General features: G+C 40.5%; 1 protein-coding gene and 1 long non-coding RNA gene across 6 annotated transcripts in view; one reads left to right on the forward strand and one right to left on the reverse strand.

The window, feature by feature from the left end:
• CTBP2 (C-terminal binding protein 2) overlaps positions 1 to 18,819 on the reverse strand; it is a 212,966-nt gene that overhangs the window by 139,964 nt on the left and 54,183 nt on the right. The window lies entirely within an intron of this gene.
• Positions 3,419 to 16,951, forward strand: LOC308586471. The gene is made up of 3 exons (XR_014007903.1): positions 3,419 to 3,461; positions 10,312 to 10,375; positions 16,743 to 16,951. It is a non-coding gene; the product is annotated as an uncharacterized lncRNA (long non-coding RNA).

Raw genomic sequence — 18,819 nt, forward strand, 5'->3', positions numbered from 1 at the left:
TAGAGTTGGCCCACCGTTATCACTTAGGGTGTTGTCAGAAAAGCTCAGGGCTAGTCCAGAGACAAAAGCAGAGGGCAGGAGATGTCTGAAGTAGGCTATAGCCTCAACTACTTCTCACTTTCCTTCACCAAATACTTTCCTGTTCCCTTCTTTGCTTTTCACTCTTACAAGGAACAAGGTGCTGTCCATAGCAGCTTAAGGGTTCCTTTCTGAGAACTTCGTAAACAACACATGAATAAATCCAAGAACAGTTAGAGTATCAGAAGCAACAGCAAGGCAAACATCACCAATCCTCACTTTACATTTTCTACACCCTCACAGTATTGTGGTGCACTATAAGCAATAAGATACAATACATGCCCACTATCATCATTTTCTGGAAACACTTGAGCAGGAGTCAGCAACCTTTTTCAGTCGTGGGCCGGTCCACCATCCCTCAGACCATGTGTGGGGGCCGGACTATATTTTTCGGGGGTGGGGGGGATGAACGAATTCCTATGCCACACAAATAAGCCAGAGATGCATTTTAAATAAAAGGACACATTCTACTCATGTAAAAAAACGCTGACAGTCCGCGGGCCGGATTGAGAAGGCGATTGGGCCACATCCTGCGATTGGGCCTTAGGTTGCCTACCCCTGCACTTGAAGATGTTCCAAGAGGTTTTTCCAGCTGGATAAAACGGGTCTTTGCCACAAGTATCTACTCTGGGTTTTAGTCTTGCTTTAAATGTGCCTGCTGTTTTGTGTTAACTGTTTTTAATTATCTTATGTGTAAATCACCTTGAGACAGTTGTTTATATAATAATAATAATAATAATAATAATAAATTTTATTTATATCCCGCCCTCCCCAGCCAAAGCCGGGCTCAGGGCGGCTAACAACAATCAAATAATCAGTCAAATAATCACACAATCTAAAAATATTTCATTATAAAAATTAATTAAATCAAATTGATGGCAACCAATTAAGCAGAATTATGTGCAGGTTGCCAGAGGAGGGAGTCAGGCTGCGCCCTGACCAAAGGCCTGGCGGAACAACTCTGTCTTGCAGGCCCTGCGGAAAGATGTCAGGTCCCGCAGGGCCCTAGTCTCTTTTGACAGAGCATTCCACCAGTTTGGAGCTGCAGCCGAGAAGGCCCTGGCTCTAGTTGAGGCCAGCCTAACCTCTCTGAGGCCTGGGACCTTGAGGATGTTATTATTTGCAGACCGTAGGTTTCTCTGAGGGGCATACCAGGAGAGGCGGTCCCGTAGGTACGAGGGTCCTAGGCCGTATAGGGCTTTAAAGGTTAAAACCAGCACCTTAAACCTGATCCTGTACTCCACCGGGAGCCAGTGCAGCTGGTATAATACCGGATGAATGTGCTCTCGCAGCGAAGACCCCATAAGGAGTCTCGCCGCGGCATTCTGCACCCGCTGGAGTTTCTGGGTCAGTCTCAAGGGCAGCCCCACGTAGAGCGAGTTACAATAATCCAGTCTGGAGGTGACCGTCGCATGGATCACAGTGGCTAGGTCAGGACGAGAGAGATAAGGGGCCAACTGCTTAGCTTGGCGGAGATGAAAAAATGCCGCCTTTGTTATAGCTGTAATCTGCGACTCCATAGAGAGGGAGGTATCGAAGATTACACCCAAACTCTTAACGGCCGGTGCTGGCACTAATTGCACCCCCGCAAGAGATGGGAGTTGCCCCCTCGATCCCATATCGTCCCGCCCCAGCCAGAGGACCTCTGTCTTCGAAGGATTTAACTTCAACCGGCTCCCACGTAACCATCCAGCCACAGCTTCCAGACATCTGGTCAGTGTGTCTGGGGCCGAGTCAGGATGGCCATCCATCAACAGATAGAGTTGGGTGTCATCAGCATACTGATGGCAACCCAGCCCAAAACTCCGGACAAGCTGGGCGAGGGGGCGCATAAAGATGTTAAAAAGCATCGGGGAGAGAATTGCACCCTGAGGCACTCCACACACCAAGGAGTGGCGTGATGACAATTCCCCCCCAAGCGCCACCCTCTGTCCCCGACCAGAGAGAAACGAGCGCAGCCATTGAAGGACTGTGCCCTGGATCCCCACGTCGGCAAGGCGGTGGTCCAGGAGTTCGTGATCGACCATGTCAAAGGCTGCTGACAGATCTAGAAGAATCAGCAGCCCTGACCCGCCTCGATCCAGCTGCCTGCGGAGATCATCTGTTAGGGCGACCAGAGCCGTCTCGGTCCCATGACCAGCGCGGAAGCCGGACTGGAATGGGTCCAGAGCAGATGTTTCATCCAGAAACCTACCAAGCTGTTCAGCAACCGCTCTCTCAATCACCTTACCCAGGAATGGAAGATTCGAGACCGGGCGGTAATTGGATAGATCTGAGGGATCTAATGATGTTTTCTTTAAGAGCGGACGCACCACCGCCTCCTTCAGTTCCCCTGGGAATATCCCGGTGCCAAGGGACAAATTGATGATATCCCCCAGGGGGGCCCGCACCTCGTCTGGACACGCTCTAATCAGCCATGACGGGCACGGGTCAAGAGGACAGGTGGTGGGCTTTCCAGCTTGGAGGAATCTGTCCACATCGGCTGGAGATATCCGGTCAAAGTGGTCCAATACTGGACCCGAGGACAGTCGAGGGGCCTCCAGTTCCTTTATTGTATCCAAATTGGCAGGGAGGTCATGGCGGAGCAACAGGACCTTCTCCGCAAAAAAGCTCGCAAATGCCTCACAGCTGTGTGTCAGATTGTTATTTAAATTTGGCTGTCCTTCAAGGGACGTTAAAGACCGGATTATACTAAATAATTGCGCCGGGCGAGAGCTAGCGGATGCAATGGAGGCCGAGAAGTAAGACTTCTTAGCAGCCTTCACTGCCATCTCATAGGTTTTCATAAAAACCCTATAAGATGTTCTTGAGGCTCCGTCACGGGCACCCCGCCATACTCGCTCTAGCCGTCTGAGGTCCCGCTTCATTTTCCGAAGCTCCTCGGTAAACCAGGGAGCCCGGTTTCTGCGGGGTCGCAGAGGGCACTTAGGTGCGATCTCATCGATGGCTGCCAGGAGCTGGGTATTCCAGCCCTCAACAAGCTCAGTCAATGAGTCGCCAGGGGGAGCAAATCAACTGTGTGGTGTAGCAGAATGTCAGGAAAAATATTCCTCCAACTTTTACCCTTGCTGATGTGAGACGGCAGACTTTGGGATTTCACTACTTTTCTCTACTCTTCCCCCTTTGGGAGTAAAAGATTGCTCTGTAAGTATATTTGGGGTCTGCGTTTGGAGAAGAGATTAAAGAATAGAAATGGGGGGGAGGGTGAAATAACTTCAGGAAAAACTACCAATCAATCAGAAAAAAATGCAAAATAATATTTTTTTAAAATAATGCTTCAGCCTTTAAAAAACTAATTTCTATTCTATTCTATTCTATTCTATTCTATTCTATTCTATTCTATTCTATTCATTACACTATGACACTAGGCACTTCCCAGTATGGTAGGTATATACAAATTGCTAGACACTGTATTTACTTGACATTATATTTCTATGTTATACATCATTATTTCTACCTTTAAATTATCTAAAAACTGGATGCTCTTGTATTTCCCTCCCCCTACCAAAAAGGCGAAAAATTGATCTGCCAAATGGTTAACTTACTCCCACACCAGCTAGGATGCTGAATAGTCTAACACAGCAGCAGCAAATAAAGTCTGAATGGAGAAGAGTAAGCATTTGAAGACTTCCAAGAAATCAAAACTTTGGTATACCCAGAGACAAAGATGCAAACTACAAGAAAAGTCTGCGAAGTTGATATTTTTTACATTTAATGGTCAACATCTGGGACACTAAGTTCACCTCATACCCCAAACCAGCATTACAGCACAATGGAATCCCAAGCTGCATGTAGGGCAAAATATTGGGCTCAGATAATATGTGACCATTACACACTGCTATCAGAATATGATGTGCAGGAAGGGAAACCTCCCATAGTAGACAAAAATGCAAGTTTCCTTTACTAGCATTATATAAATACACTGTTGGGTAACCATTGAAGGCCAGTAAATTTCAAGAGATGAAAAATGAGGTACATTAAATTGCTGCAACATTTTGATCTCTTCAGATTTTCCTGATGATCTATGTGACTGGTATTCAACTACAAAATCCTATTGCCTTCTGCTACTGTTTGAAAGGCACTACTTTACATAAAATAACTAAATTGTCAGGTGTTATTTACATAAGGGAAATGAAAGAGTTGAGGACAAGAAGAAGAAGAAGAAATTCAGTTTGGTGACAGAACAAAAGAAAATGGGAAGAGGCGCTTCTTGATGTAAAAGCAATTCATATGCATAAAGTATAACGGCACCGGCCACTTATCAGACCAAAGGGTTCCTATTACATGCGAAGGATGGGAAAGCAATGGGAACTAAATGCATCAACAAATGCAAGCTGAGAAAGGCAAGGGGGGAGGGAGAAGAGGGGGAAAGGGGTTAATAAAATTCAAAGCAGAAAGTAGGAAATGAGATTAAATGAGACATCTTGGCCATGAGGCTGAAGAAGGCCTCAAAGCCAAGAGTGTCTCATCTAATCCAATTTTCTATTTCTAGAATGCATTTTAATAACCCCTTTGTATATGGTACAATGACTTTAGCAAGGTCCGTTTTAAGAAGATTTTCCACACTAGGAAGCAAAATGGGTTAAAATAATTGCATACCGCACCTCATACATGAAACACTTTGTTAAATCCCAGTGTCAAATACTGAAGTCATACAATGTAAGAAGGCATCCATTTAAAAAGTGCCTTTCCTGACAAACATCCTAGGGCTGTGCCATACAAGACTGTAACACACACACACACACACACACACACACACACACACACACACACTTTCCTTAAGCCAACTAAAAGGCTGGAGAAAACAGAAATGTCTTTTGCCTGCTTTAAAGCATGGACGTGGAATTTCCTGATCTAATGTCGCTGGGCAGAGAATTTCTTTGCCTTGGGGCAAAACTGTCATAGGCTCTGGCACCTGCCATTTCCAATCTGTACTTGGAAAACAGTTAATATAAACCATTACCCAAGAGGGCATGGTACAAGATGGAATTCAGGGATATGGAAGCTTAAGCAAATAGGGCTGGGTGCACAGGATGAGAAGGCAAACTAGCTGGAAACTTGTCTTTCCCATAAATGTTAAGTAACTACAGAAATGCAAGCCTGCTGAAGACCTGTCTCTGTTCAGGTTGTTTAACGTTGTGGAATTGGCCTGAGTAGTAGATAGCTGACCATTTTATTAATGTTATATTTTATTTTTATATTTTATTTAATAGATGTACTTGTTGTAACCTGCCCTAAAGTCTTATGATAAAGAGTGGGACATTAAAAAAATATACATATACATACAGTGGTGCCCTGCAAGACGAATGCCTCGCAAGACGGAAAACCCGCTAGACGAAAGGGTTTTCCGTTTTTGAGCTGCTTCGCAAGACGAATTTCCCTATGGGCTTGCTTTGCAAGACGAAAACGTCTTGCAAGTCTTCCGATTTTTTTTTCGCTCCCCCCCCCTTTTTCTAAGCCGCTAAGCTGCTAATAGCCTTTTAGCCGCTAAGCCTTTAATAGCCGCTAATCCGCTAAGCCGCTAATAGCACTAATCCGCTAATAGGGTTGCTTCGCAAGACGAAAAAACTGCTAGACGAAGAGACTCGCGGAACGGATTATTTTCGTCTTGCGAGGCACCACTGTACATAGATACATACATACATACATACATACATACATACATACGTACATACAGTACTAGACTTCATATTGCTCATTAACCTGTACCTCTCCAATACTTGTGCCTTATATATGCAAAAAAGCTAGCTCGTCGCTTATTCCAAATGGGACGTACTATAGTGGGCTAACCTCTTGGATCCATCTACCTGTGCACCAGATACGTATGAAAATAATAGCTGTGGTACACTTATGAAACTGCTTACTATCTTGAAGATGGAATGTATGGTTTTCTCTCCACCTGGGGCTACATTTGATCTTTCACGGCTACTGCAGTTTGGTAAATTTAGATACATAGCACAATCCAATAGTGGTAATAGATCTGAGGAGACTGTGTACAAACACACATTTTGGACACTGTTCTGCAGGCTGCAGCATCTAGGAAAATAGGCTATCTACAGACTAGCTGCAATCGTGAAGGACCCTAAAATCTACAGCTAGTTTCTTTTGCACCCTCAAATCCCACTAGGTGCTCTTAACCCAGGTATTTTATCAACCTTACTTGCCTGATTTGCAGAGCGATATTTAATGAAGATGATGATCACATATAAACATGGATTACATTACAGTTCCCAATTAAATTTTTGGTCCTTTATGATAGAGGAACTATAAAACTGCATTCTCTCTTTCCCCTGGGTTTTAAATGAGTTGCAAATGCCTTTGACTTGGCATTTTAACTGAGCTAAATAGTTCTGCTGAGGTCAGACTGGAGGGCTTCTGTAATTAGAGCAGGCACATCATTTTTCTGTTTATGGGAATGGACTGCAAGTGTCCTCCTCCCCCCCCCCCTCCACTACTATTTGTTAACATGTGACAGACACTATCAAGTTAAACACTTTCTTCAGGTATTACAGTTAAGGAGAACATTCAAGTAGAAACAGGGCTCAGCCAAACAGCCTCTCCTCCTGACATCTGCACATACTGTGCAAACATCTGGAGGGAGGGAGGAGGCTTTCACCTGTACAGGCTTTCATGGGATCTGGAACCCTGAGGCTCCCTCCCTTCAGGCATTTCTGCACTATGTGCAGATGCCAGGAAGAAGGGCTACTCAGCTTGTCCCTGATCCCATTTGCACATTCTCTGTATCTTGTAAGTTTATCATCTATATCTATATCTATATCTGCTATATCTCAAACCAATAAACCCATGAATCTAACAGCCCAAGTAGCAGGGATCTGTTTCCAACATAATCAACTAGACACTTCTAGGAAGCTTACAACTTCTCCATTACGTATCAACAGCAGCACTGTTAATCACTCTCAGCATCTGGCATACAACCATGAGTAGGAACCTATGGTCTTTCAGAGGTTGTTAGATCACTGGCCATCCTGGCTGGGGAAGATGGAAGCCAGAGCCCATCAACATCTGGAGGGTCATACATTTAGTTCCATCTAGCTATCATGGATAGTAGTAAAATTATTGAAATGAGAATATGGCTTGGTCTGGTCCATATTCTGCCCCCCCCAATTATTCTTCTGTTTATCTTTTGTATTGCTATTTTACTACAAATAAAAGAAAATGCCATTTTAGATTCATCCTTTAACATTACTGTCACAACTAACTGCTTAAGAAAAGTACCCTGCTACAGTGGTGCCTCGCAAGACGAAAATAATCCGTTCCGCGAGTCTCTTCGTCTAGCGGTTTTTTCGTCTTGCGAAGCAACCCTATTAGCGGCTGAGCGCTATTAGCGGTTTAGCAGCTATTAAAGGCTTAGCGGCTAAAAGGCTATTAGTGGCTTAGTGGCTTAGAAAAAGGGGGGGAGTGAAAAAAATCACAAGACTTGCAAGACGCTTTCGTCTTGCGAAGCAAGCCCATAGGGAAATTCGTCTTGCGAAGCGCATCGAAAAACGGAAAACCCTTTCGTCTAGCGGGTTTTCCGTCTTGCGAGGCATTCGTCTTGAGGGGCACACTGTACTTCAGTGATTAATTAAACTAGATTAAAAAGAAAAAAAGGACTACCACATGAACATGGCAGGAAAATAAGGGATGAGGGAGAATGTATTGTTAGTTCCACAAATATTTCCAGATGCTAGCAACCTCCAAGAACTAGTGCGCTTGAGACTGGCTCAATAAAAAGGTGTTGCCTTGCCTTGCCTCCACTCCCCCCCCCCCAATGAACCATATAGCAACAACTCTATATACTAAATATTTAAGCACCACACAACAGAAATAGTATCCAATGTCTCACACAACTGGATCTAGACCTGCCCTTTCCCAAAGAGCAGTGCTGACAAAATAACAAGATTTCTGTTCTGACCTGTCTGGAAGTCAACAACAAAGTGATCAGCCACCACCCACAAGCCAAACAATATTTAGTATACTATCTGAGCACTGAAGTCAAGGCACAATAGCAAGGTATTAAAAAATCCTCTACAGAAACTCAGTTAATAGCAGAAGGTACATCTGCTGTAACACTGCCCTTGGGTTAAGAGAAGACCACCCAAGTAATCATGAATAAGGAAAGCTAAATGCAGTTAAACAACCAGTGCAAGGTGTCTACTGTTTGGTCCAGATTTAAATTCCTGGTAGTAATCTGTATTTACTCAACATAGCATATCACTTTGAAGACTGAATGACTAAAACCTTGAAAGCCCTGTGGACTAGCAGGGATCAGCACTGTTGCTGTTTCACTTGCTGAGATGGCACATGCTACCCCAGTATGCATGAACCCCAATAAAAACTGAGTATAATCCAAATGGTACCCTTGAACTCATGAAAGTGATTTTGATCCATCTGTGGCCCCTACTACCAAATGATGAAGGGAAGATATTTTTGCCAATTCCCCCTTCCCTCTGCAACTCTCCCTACCCCTGTTCCCCTCCATCCTGTTCTAGATAATCCCCTCAATGATCTGGAGCCGATTTCCAGGAGAGACTGGAGGCTGCAGGCAGAGAAAGAACTAGCAATGTTGCTCCCTCCTTCTTTTCCATTAACAGATGCTTCCACTGGATCAAAGGTTCATGAGATCAAGGGTACCAACCGGATTCTACCCTCTGTCCTACATATTGAAGACAACAGATCACTTCATGATGATAATAAATTTATGTTTACAAGGATTCTTTTGTCAACCAGAACAAGGAAAAATCACCACCAACAACAATTTATTATTGTTGTATTGGGTTTTCCCAGCCACTCTGGGCAGCTCCCAAAAGAATATTAAAAACACAATAAAACATCAGACATTAAAAACTTCCCTAAACAGGGCTGCCTTCAGATGTCTTCTAAAAGTCAGATACAGTGGTACCTCGGGTTACAGACACTTCAGGTTACAGACTCCGCTAACCAAGAAATAGTACCTCGGGTTAAGAACTTTGCTTCAGGATGAGAACAGAAATTGCGCGGCGGCAATGGGAGGCCCCATTAGCTGAAGTAGTGTCTCAGGTTAAGAACAGTTTCAGGTTAAGAACAGACCTCCAGAACAAATTAAGTTCTTAACCCGAGGTACCACTGTAGTTGTTTATTTCCTTGACATTTTGTGGGAGGGCGCTCTACAGGGCAAGTGCCACTACCGAAAAGGCCCTCTGCCAGGTTTCCTGTAACCTCACTTCTCACTTTGAGTGAACCACCAGAAGGACCTCGGAGCTGGACTCAGTAGCTACAAAAAATGTAGCTACATAAGTGCATGTTAGAGGTTACTAAAAGTGAATCAAGTTATTATTTTGGGTAGGTCCACACACACAGATCCTTTAGAATCAAAATTTGCTTTAAATAAAGAAATAGTTGGGCAGCAATACCTCTGGCTCTAACGGTAATATCTGGAGAGGTCTGTTTCAAAAATCAAAAACAAAAATGTAACTTTCCCTCTTTTAACAGAGCTAGGGCAAGTAATTGCTCAGTGTTAGGGGTAAAAATCTACTGTTTTATAACTCTTTTATTATAATTATTAGCATAATTATCATATCAATTATTAATGGTTGAGAGCTAATTCAACAGCCTGATAGGGCTAGTTAAGCAGGAGGTAAAGAAAGAAAGATGATATAAGCGATACAGTGTTGTTGTCGCCAAAGAACCAGATGTGGGGGAAATAGTGCGCCAACATTTGTTCCATACATTCTTGTGCAAAAACAAACAGAAGAATCTCAACAATGCTGTAATAGGTAATTATTTATATGAATATGAAATAAATAAATTGTTATTTTGCATCCACATGTGCAAGAGCTTGAGCGAACTTTTGCACAAGCAGAATGACATCTTCGGATTTAATGAAGCCTTTCCAGGAGCAGTCAATACCTTTGGGGATAGAGAGGGATACCTCTGGATCCAACTCGTAATGCCTAAGTTGTTTTAAGCATTAAATTAAAAACAGGATCTCAAAGCAGCCTTGACTATAATAAACAAAACTTCTAATAAACTATGGCAGAAGGTTTTAAGTACAAGTGAAATTCTCCAGTAGCTAATGTTCAAAACCAAACCAACTTTTAATAAAAAGGAAATGCAAAGCTCGATGTAGCATGAAATATCTCCAGAGACCTGTTTAGTGAAATTAACTAGTAGTTTAATAGAAAAAAAGCCTGATATATGAGAGTGCTCCAATTTCTTCATAGAAATTAACATTTCAATCCTGTTTTTATCTAGAAGTCATTAAACTGTGCAACATGAATTATTGGAACTGTAGCAGAGAATTAACTCTATTCATCAAGTAAGTCCAAACAGTTTAGAGTGCATCTGTAATGAAAAAATAGCTCCACATTTCTATCTCTTCTCATTAAAGTAAACCAGTTTTCCCTCTCTCAGTATATAAAACTGTCTTCTCTTCATGTAATTTATATTACCATAAGCCAGCTCACATTCTAAACTATTACACGCCTCCAATTAATTTTTGCAGCTTTTGCCTGAAAATTTAATGAGATAGTAGTGTATGAACCTGCTGACTCCAGATTATGTGTGTGCTTCCAATATTAATGTTGGCATAATAAAATAATCTGATAACATGCTTGATGGGAGCTTTGCACTATTGTGAAAGTTGTTAAGGCAATATGTAAATCCATTCCAATCACTTTTCTCCTTTTTAAAAAGAGGTAAAGAATTACTATAGTTAACTAAAATCATAGCAGCAGCTTCCAATCAAGTATTAGAAAATTAAGATGCTCATATATCAAGCATGTTTTCTTTGGGTATTTCCCCCCAGTAATTTCTTAATCAGTGTTTAAATATTATTTTAAAGGGCATAGACCTACTGCAAGAAAAAGAATTTGTGCTTCACTGTTACTTGCTCCACTTGGAATATTCAGATTTATTCATACTAGTCTAGCAACCGATAAACCAACCTGTATCCTATCTACCACTGTGTGGCCAAACATCAAGTAACGTGTTCTCTGGGTGAAAGAAGACTAAAGCAATAAACTAAGGTACAATACAATGGTTAAAATGCAACAATAAAAACAGTAAGTTTCAGACTAAAAACTTTCCTTTATAGTAGTAATGAGCTGATCAAATTATAAAGTAAAGAATATCTCAGACTTTGAAAGCTTTCCTTAAAACAGAAAGTATGACAGATATTTAAAAGCCCTTGCGACTAAAAAGGTCTTAACTTGCAGCTTAAAAAATCACAGTGAAGGCACCAGGCAAGCCTCTCTGGAAAGACTACTCCATAAACAGGGTGGAACCCCACAAATTCCTTACTGGTTTGCATTGATGGTTGGAACTTTGCAAATTCCAACACAAACTGACCTGGTCTACAGCTTCTGTACCACTGTATACCACTAGCATTCACATTTCCCAATGCAGCTGTTGCCTCAAATAATGCAAAGTTAAGTTGAGAAATGCATATATAAACATGATTCTTAAAAAAATACTAATCACAAATTAATTCAAAATTTGATTGAAAGTGACACATACCAGAAATAGACTTCACTCATATCTACAGTAGTTGAATTAAAACGAAATACATATAGAAAACTTCCAGTCCAAAGTTACTTTTGGTTCTAGACCATTTCTGTTACTGCCTTGAAGTGTCATCCATGATAGCTCAGTCAGTAGAGCAGGAGACCCTTAATCTCAGGGTCCTGGGTTTGAGTCCCACGTTGGACAAAAGATTCCTGGACTAGATGACCCTTGTGGTCCCTTCCAACTCTATGATTCTATTATAATTCAATGCCATCTCTATAAGGCATTTTTTAATTGTTCCCAGTCTTCAGGATTCCAAAAAGATAGCAAGGAAGTTGTTGTGATTGCAGTTACACCTCCAGATGCTGCCAGGGGGTGCGGGGAGGTGTTGTAAGATACTCTGGATGGTGTGATTTGTACATTCTGTACCTATTTCAGTTTCACCGGCTTCAAGAGCTGTGTTGGTGAGAGTCTGGCCACTTTGAGCTAGAAGTGCTGATCTATCAAAGCCACCTCAGATATGAGACACAGGTATAAGCTGATAGGGAAATTAAGCTTTTCTTCCCATTGCTCTTAGGAGATGAAAAGGCCGCTTCATGGTAAAACACCATGTGACGAGAGCGTCAAACAATCAGGCTACGATTGCAAGCACCATACAAATTACACGGTCATCTTAATTAACCCCCAAGGGTTGTCTTTCTGTTATTCAACCGGACTAAAGGGAAACTAACATAGTAATCTATTTCTTGGAATAGTTCATGAGCAAACTTTTTTTCATTTAGCTAACTGTCACTGGGATGACTGAAAGTACCTGTAAACTGATACAACTCATCTTCTACTGGAAGTTGTGCTGCACCATCTCAAAAGTAGAACAGCACCCACCAGAAAATACAGTAAATCCACAATGACAAGTTAATTCATGTATCAATAAAAATAGGTAAGTGAGATGTAACCCCATTGGCTATGCTGTATGAAAACTCAGTTTAAGAAGCCAAGATATGAATGTTGTTCCTCCAGCACCCACATGCGGCTGATTCACTCTTCCCTTTGTGTGTCAGAAAATATGCCAGGAAGCCAGAGTTAATTAACCATATCTTCCCATTATGTCCAGTTATGGTTCCCTTCGGATCGTATAAACCTTATCTTCCTGTTATATCCAAACTAGGAAATTATAGTCATTAACTATAATAAAGCAAGCCAGGCTATAAAGCCATGTTTCAAAGTTGGCTAATATCCTAGTTTGTTTGGAAACCATTAACCATAGTTTCCAGTCTGAACAAAATGGGAATCTGTGGTTAACTACTGCTTCCTGACTTGTTTCCCCAGTAGTGCAAATGGAGGAGTGAAGCAACTGTGAGTGCAACCAGCACATTAATATCTTAGCTTATTAAGGCCAATGCTTATTGTCCGAACACAGACCATTTCAGTTGTGAGTGTTGAACAGTTCACTTATTTCTAGTTTATACTAGTTTGTTAGACCAGTAATCTGTATCTAATCCAGTGGCATTCATTGTGTGATCAATGGGCTGCTATCCAACTCATGAACCGCTGATCCAACTCATGAACCGCTGATGTAGTCTATTTAGACAAAACCTAGTGAAAGAATATCCTTTGCTTTGTACTACTAAATAGAACATTGCATTCAGAGAGAAAGTTTAGGAGGGAAACCCTTTATCAACTGCTTTACTTTCTACAAATGACTCATTAGCAATATTTCCACACACTGACACAAAGACATATATTAGATGGAGAAAGACAAATCTGCAACTTCCAAATTTATCATCATATTTCAGTTCTAGCCATGCTTGAAAAACAATGGCTGTTTGTTACAAGCGATGGTGTTTATGTGGAGCTCAGATATTTTTCCTGTTCTCATGGTACAATGAATACCTGTGCAAAATTTTAAGATATCTGGATTCTGCAACAAGCTAAATTCACTATCTGGCATTTCTTTTTCCCATGAACATCCCTATCTTCTGAAATCATTTGTGAAGAACTTGCTATGTGGATGTTTCCCCTTTTGGAGATTTGTGTGACAGCAGTATTGAGCAGGATCGTTTCTACTGTGGTAACACACTTATGGAGAAAGAAGCCCACCATGTTCTGTCTCTCTGAGATCTATTAGAAAAATGGTGTGTGCCACTTTGTTTTCCCATTTCTACAAAATAAGCACATGTTTAATTCTGGCTATTATTGTATTTTTAGCTTTATGCTCATTATCTGGTTACGGAATTAATGGGATTCTTGACATACTCAGCTTGAATTCTTGTTTAAAGAGGAAAGCCAGGATATACATTTAAAAATAAAAATTTGAGAAGAGGAAGAAGGAAAGAAAAACCAAACAAAATACAAGTTTCATACAAACTTAGGAATGAATACATACACTGCACATACAATGAATATATTTTCACTATCAAACTCAGACTAAAGCAATCTTAAATTTGTAGTGGAATAAAATGTTACTAGATATGCAACTATTTTGTGGCATTATTAACCAAATACAATGGGAAAAAATCTATCTGTGACGTCCAAAATACATACTGAAAGAAATTAAGAAACACTGAACTGAATACCAATACCTTAACTAAAGCACCCCCTCCAAAATGTAAGTATTAATAAATAATATTTTGTGCATGTCCTTCTGGACAAGCTATTGCACTTGACCATGTGATAATGCATACTTGCACTAAATCAGTGTTGTGTGCAGTCTCCTGCTAGCTCTTGTGCAACCGTCTGCAAAACAGTGCCAAGATCAGAATTAGTTCCACTGGCATCTTTCTGGATTCAACCCATAGTGCCATTATGCCTCCGCTGTAGGGCCTTTTCCAGCCATCAAACACACCCTGTTGCATGTTCAATGTTACACAGACCAGAAAACTAAATTATATTGTCCAAATAGTTGCCTGAAATGCCATGAACCAAGATCACATGCTGGGAACAAGGAATATAGGTGGAAAAGTGCAAAGAATCTGCTATGCAAGGAGCAAGTAAGTAATTCAAACATTCAGGGAGAGTTTTATAAGGGTAGGAATCTAGATTCTCACAGAAATCTAAAGGCTCATCTCTGACAAACTTGCCGTGCACATGCAGAGTATTCCACTCACAGACGGAATGGATTGTTTTGGTTCAGGAAAAGTTCTAAGACCAAAAGGTTCTTCTGCCAGGAACAGAAGATTTCACCCCAGTGGTAATGATGGACTTTTCAAAACACTAATAATGCGTAAGTGGTACTAACTACAGCAACCAAGCAGATTGTTAACATTTCTTTTTTCCATTTCTAAAGATGTTATTTAAGAAAATCTTGTTTATTTTTTCTGTTTTATGAGCAAGGGAAGAGTTGAATAACCCTTTGCAAAGAAGCCTAGGGCAAAACAACAGTCAATAAAACCTAATAGGCCTCAGATACCAAAGTGTGTAAGTTAGTGTCACTTAGCAGCAATAGTATATATTTGGGCTGCAACCCTAAACACAATTACTAGGGTTATAAGGCCACATCAGACAGTGGGACATGTCTGAGCATTACACTGATAACTGTGTTCAGGAATCAGATTATCTAACAAATGACAAACACAGAAGCTTTCTCAAACTAAAAGCATACACACAATAATTCCAGATGCCCTATATTAGGAATTGGTCTTAAAATGCAATCCTGAGTACATTCACCTGAGAGTAAGGCCCACTATACTTACTGAGACTACAAGTATGCACTCACAGGATCACTCCCTAAGCTCATATTTTCACATCTAAGTTTTCTCTGTTCTTAAAAGTTTTGCTATTTATGTTATTCCATGCCTCAAATGCCAGAGGATTTCCCCCCTTTGTGCAATGACAGATTGCAGAAGCTTAACAAAACTTGGTGAATATGGATTCTATTACTATGTGTTTCAAATTCACATGCTGCACCTAATCAGTATTTGGGAGTCCTCAATTTAACTGATGGTGAAACCAAACAGAGGAATTCACACAGAAAATTGATTATGGGAAAGAATGGCTTGTCATCTTTGTGCTAACATTCTCTGCTGCCCCCCTTTCAGTTGGATAGATTCCATCCTGCCCCTAAATCTTGCCTTTAAAAGAAACACGTGGTTTAGAGTTGAATTTCATAATCTACGTTAGTACAAAGGATGTCTTGAATAGAGGTTTTGTATTTCTAAATTATTACAACAGTGTATAATTAGCTCATCTCCAAGTTCAACCAAAAGGGCATAGTGTACTCAAGTTAAGCGTATTTTAAGCTTGATATATTTTGTTGATTATACTAGTTTATCGTTCTCTTCAGTACAAAAATATCTGTTGCTTTTAAAAAGCTTTTCTTCCTTTGGTGTCTCACTGCTTTTACAAAGTTTAGATGTAACTTCTCTCCCCCCCCCCCCCATTGTTTTGTAATCATGCATCACACTAAGGGTATGTAGATCACTAAGGGTAGGAACACACATTTCTACCATATTTAGAAAATACCTTAATGTCTCGCCTTGATAGGGTGACATGTGAATCGGATATTTAATTTTAAAAAGATATAGATTTCCTGCCTTCTTTACCATCTCTTGTCCTTACACACTACACCAGTTAGCAAATCAAAATCTGCATTTAAATAGAATATTTCTGATGTATGAAAAGTGGGCAGCCTCAGGGTAAAGAGGTATCATTTGCCATTCTCCATATGCACAAAATTACATTTAAAATGTGATACTAGATTTTAAAAATTTATTGGACGTTTGAAATTGTCATTCTATCACCTTTGTTTTATTGTTAAGAAAAGAATTCCCTTTGCCAACACATTATTTGTTGCAAAAAAAATCATTAATCAAAATAGCGTGCTATTTCAGCATTCCGTCAACTTAATTTTGAAAAAATATTGCATTCAACCAGCTCTTGTAAATCACTGCTGCTCATAATTCCAGCCATTATTCAGTGTGGAATTCGAGCAGTTGGAATTCATTAACATAGGTTGTTACAAATCTGCATTTTTAGACTTTATCATAAAATGCAGACGACCAAACTCAGTGACCTGGATCTAACAGCTTTTCATGTGAAGTGGCCTTTTTAGACTGCATCTCCTAACCCTTGTCTCTTTTGCAGTCCGAATAAAGACGCCACTTACAATTCTCAGCTACTGACCGGGTCATAGCGAGGGAAAGCGAACTATTCAAGCATCACCAACATTATGGTTATATTTTCAGAATTCGAACGGCAGCCAACAAGTTCTGGTCAAGCAAGAATTGAGAAGAACCAGCTATCCTAATGCAGGATCATCCAACGCATCATATCCTCTCCTACCAATCTGAGGGTCACGTCACTCACCATGTCTTTGGTGCAGGAAATACTGTATGTCTGTGTTTATACCCATAGCAAACTTGGCTATTGTGTAATATGTCAACAACAAACATATGTCCTTAAATGCCTGCGTTTATGCACTGGGAAGCCACAGCCCCATCAGAGCTCTTGTTCATACCTAAAAAGGTGTTTTAAGGTCCAACATCTGTTCTTCACATGTTACACAAGAAGCACCAGTCTGCCGATGGCAAACTCATTTTTTACATAAAATATAAAGCAGCCCTAAGGCTAACACACATAATCTAACACCATAAAAAGGAAGCAGCAGGCTTTGTGGAAGTCTTTCCCCAGTGACAAAAGAATCTGTCAGATTATTATTTTTTTTAGAAAGAAAGCCAAACTATTGGGATCGTAATGGATTGTTTGCATTGTTTTTGAAAGACATGTTAAGTCTGCAATCCATAAAGTTAGTCGTGCTTAAAATTCACTGGAATCAACGTGACTTTTTAGTCTCAAGTAACCAGTTGCAGTGAAATGGACCAGTCACAACAATACTACTAAATATTAGCCTATGTGTTGTGTTTGTATTGTTGTGATTGGTTCTTATTGCAACACAGGGGTTTGGTTTTTGGTGAAATCGACCAGAGCAGGACTTAACTTTTTCTGGACTGGTGCTTAACTGGTTTAAATGGGCATTATTTTACTATAAATAGTTTTAATTTTGTAATTTTGCTATTTTGAATCAGGAAAAGAAAAGTGCTATATAAATAAAGTAACAAAAGAAGAACAAAACCCAAGCAATATATAAAGCAGATGGAGTTAGAAGACTCAAGAGAGTAAGCTAAGCTATATACCACCAGGCACCCCAAACAGAGAAATCCCACAAAAGGGCACCCGGACACAGTTCACACTGAGGTAGCATATCTGTGTCTAGGTTGTACTACTTTGGACTGCAGGTTGGCCATCACATGACTGAATTCAATTCAATAGTAGCAATGAAAATTCCACTACCTAGTCATGTGGCCATGCTATAATCCTTCCTGCGTATATCTGGTTTATATATGAAGTTTGTTTACGGCCTTTTTTGGAACAGAAGAGTCTTCCATCACATGAGCCCTGAAAGTCACACAGTCCAAGTACCAGTTTATTTCTTTATTTAGGACATTTATAGCCAACCTTTCTCTTGTCACAGAACTCAAGGCAGCATGCATGTGATTGCTGAGCAATCCCCAATCCAAAACAGATCTGCTCACCTCCAGAAAGTGGCTGCATAACGTGCCTGCAAATATAGCCTAGGATGACAATGTCAACTAGACTTCAACCTGACATGATGGAAATGTATTGTAATCTACCCTCAAGTAGTGTCACAAATGCAACAAGAAATGGCTCAAGAGAATAATCAGGAAAAACCCAATTCAACTCTCGGATCAACCACAAACTTTCAGATAACCTTAACCAAGCCTCTAACAATCAACCTTAACCCTCCATCTCTATCAAGTGGATAGTAACAGTGCCCTGTTATTACTGAGGTTTAAATAGATGGTGGTTTCAGGATCGAATTACTTATATGATTCACACATGCAATGCAGAGAAGAACTCATCACTGAATATGTGCAAACATAAAAATGCTACTGGCCTATTAATATGGGTGGGAAAAGATTGGTGAGGGTGGAGGAGAACCTGTCTAAAAATTTTAAGAGCAGCAAGACTGAAACCTAACGAGCATTAATTACTATAGTCATAAAGTCAAAAATCCCACTCAAGACTGAATCACTGAACTCAGGAAAGTGTTCCCTTCCTCTCCTTCCCCAACTGTAACAGAAGAGAAGTGTTCCAACATCATAACATTTTGCCAGCTAGAGAAGCCTAGCAATCATTAAAATCATGCTGACACAGAAACATGTTTTGAAACAGGTGTCACACTTTGTTGGAAGTACTTTAGGGAAATGCAAGGAGAATTTGAGAATTGTATCAGGGGAAAAT

The sequence above is a fragment of the Podarcis bocagei genome, assembly GCF_964188305.1.
Source record: "Podarcis bocagei genome assembly, chromosome: 4".
NCBI lineage: Eukaryota > Metazoa > Chordata > Lepidosauria > Squamata > Lacertidae > Podarcis > Podarcis bocagei.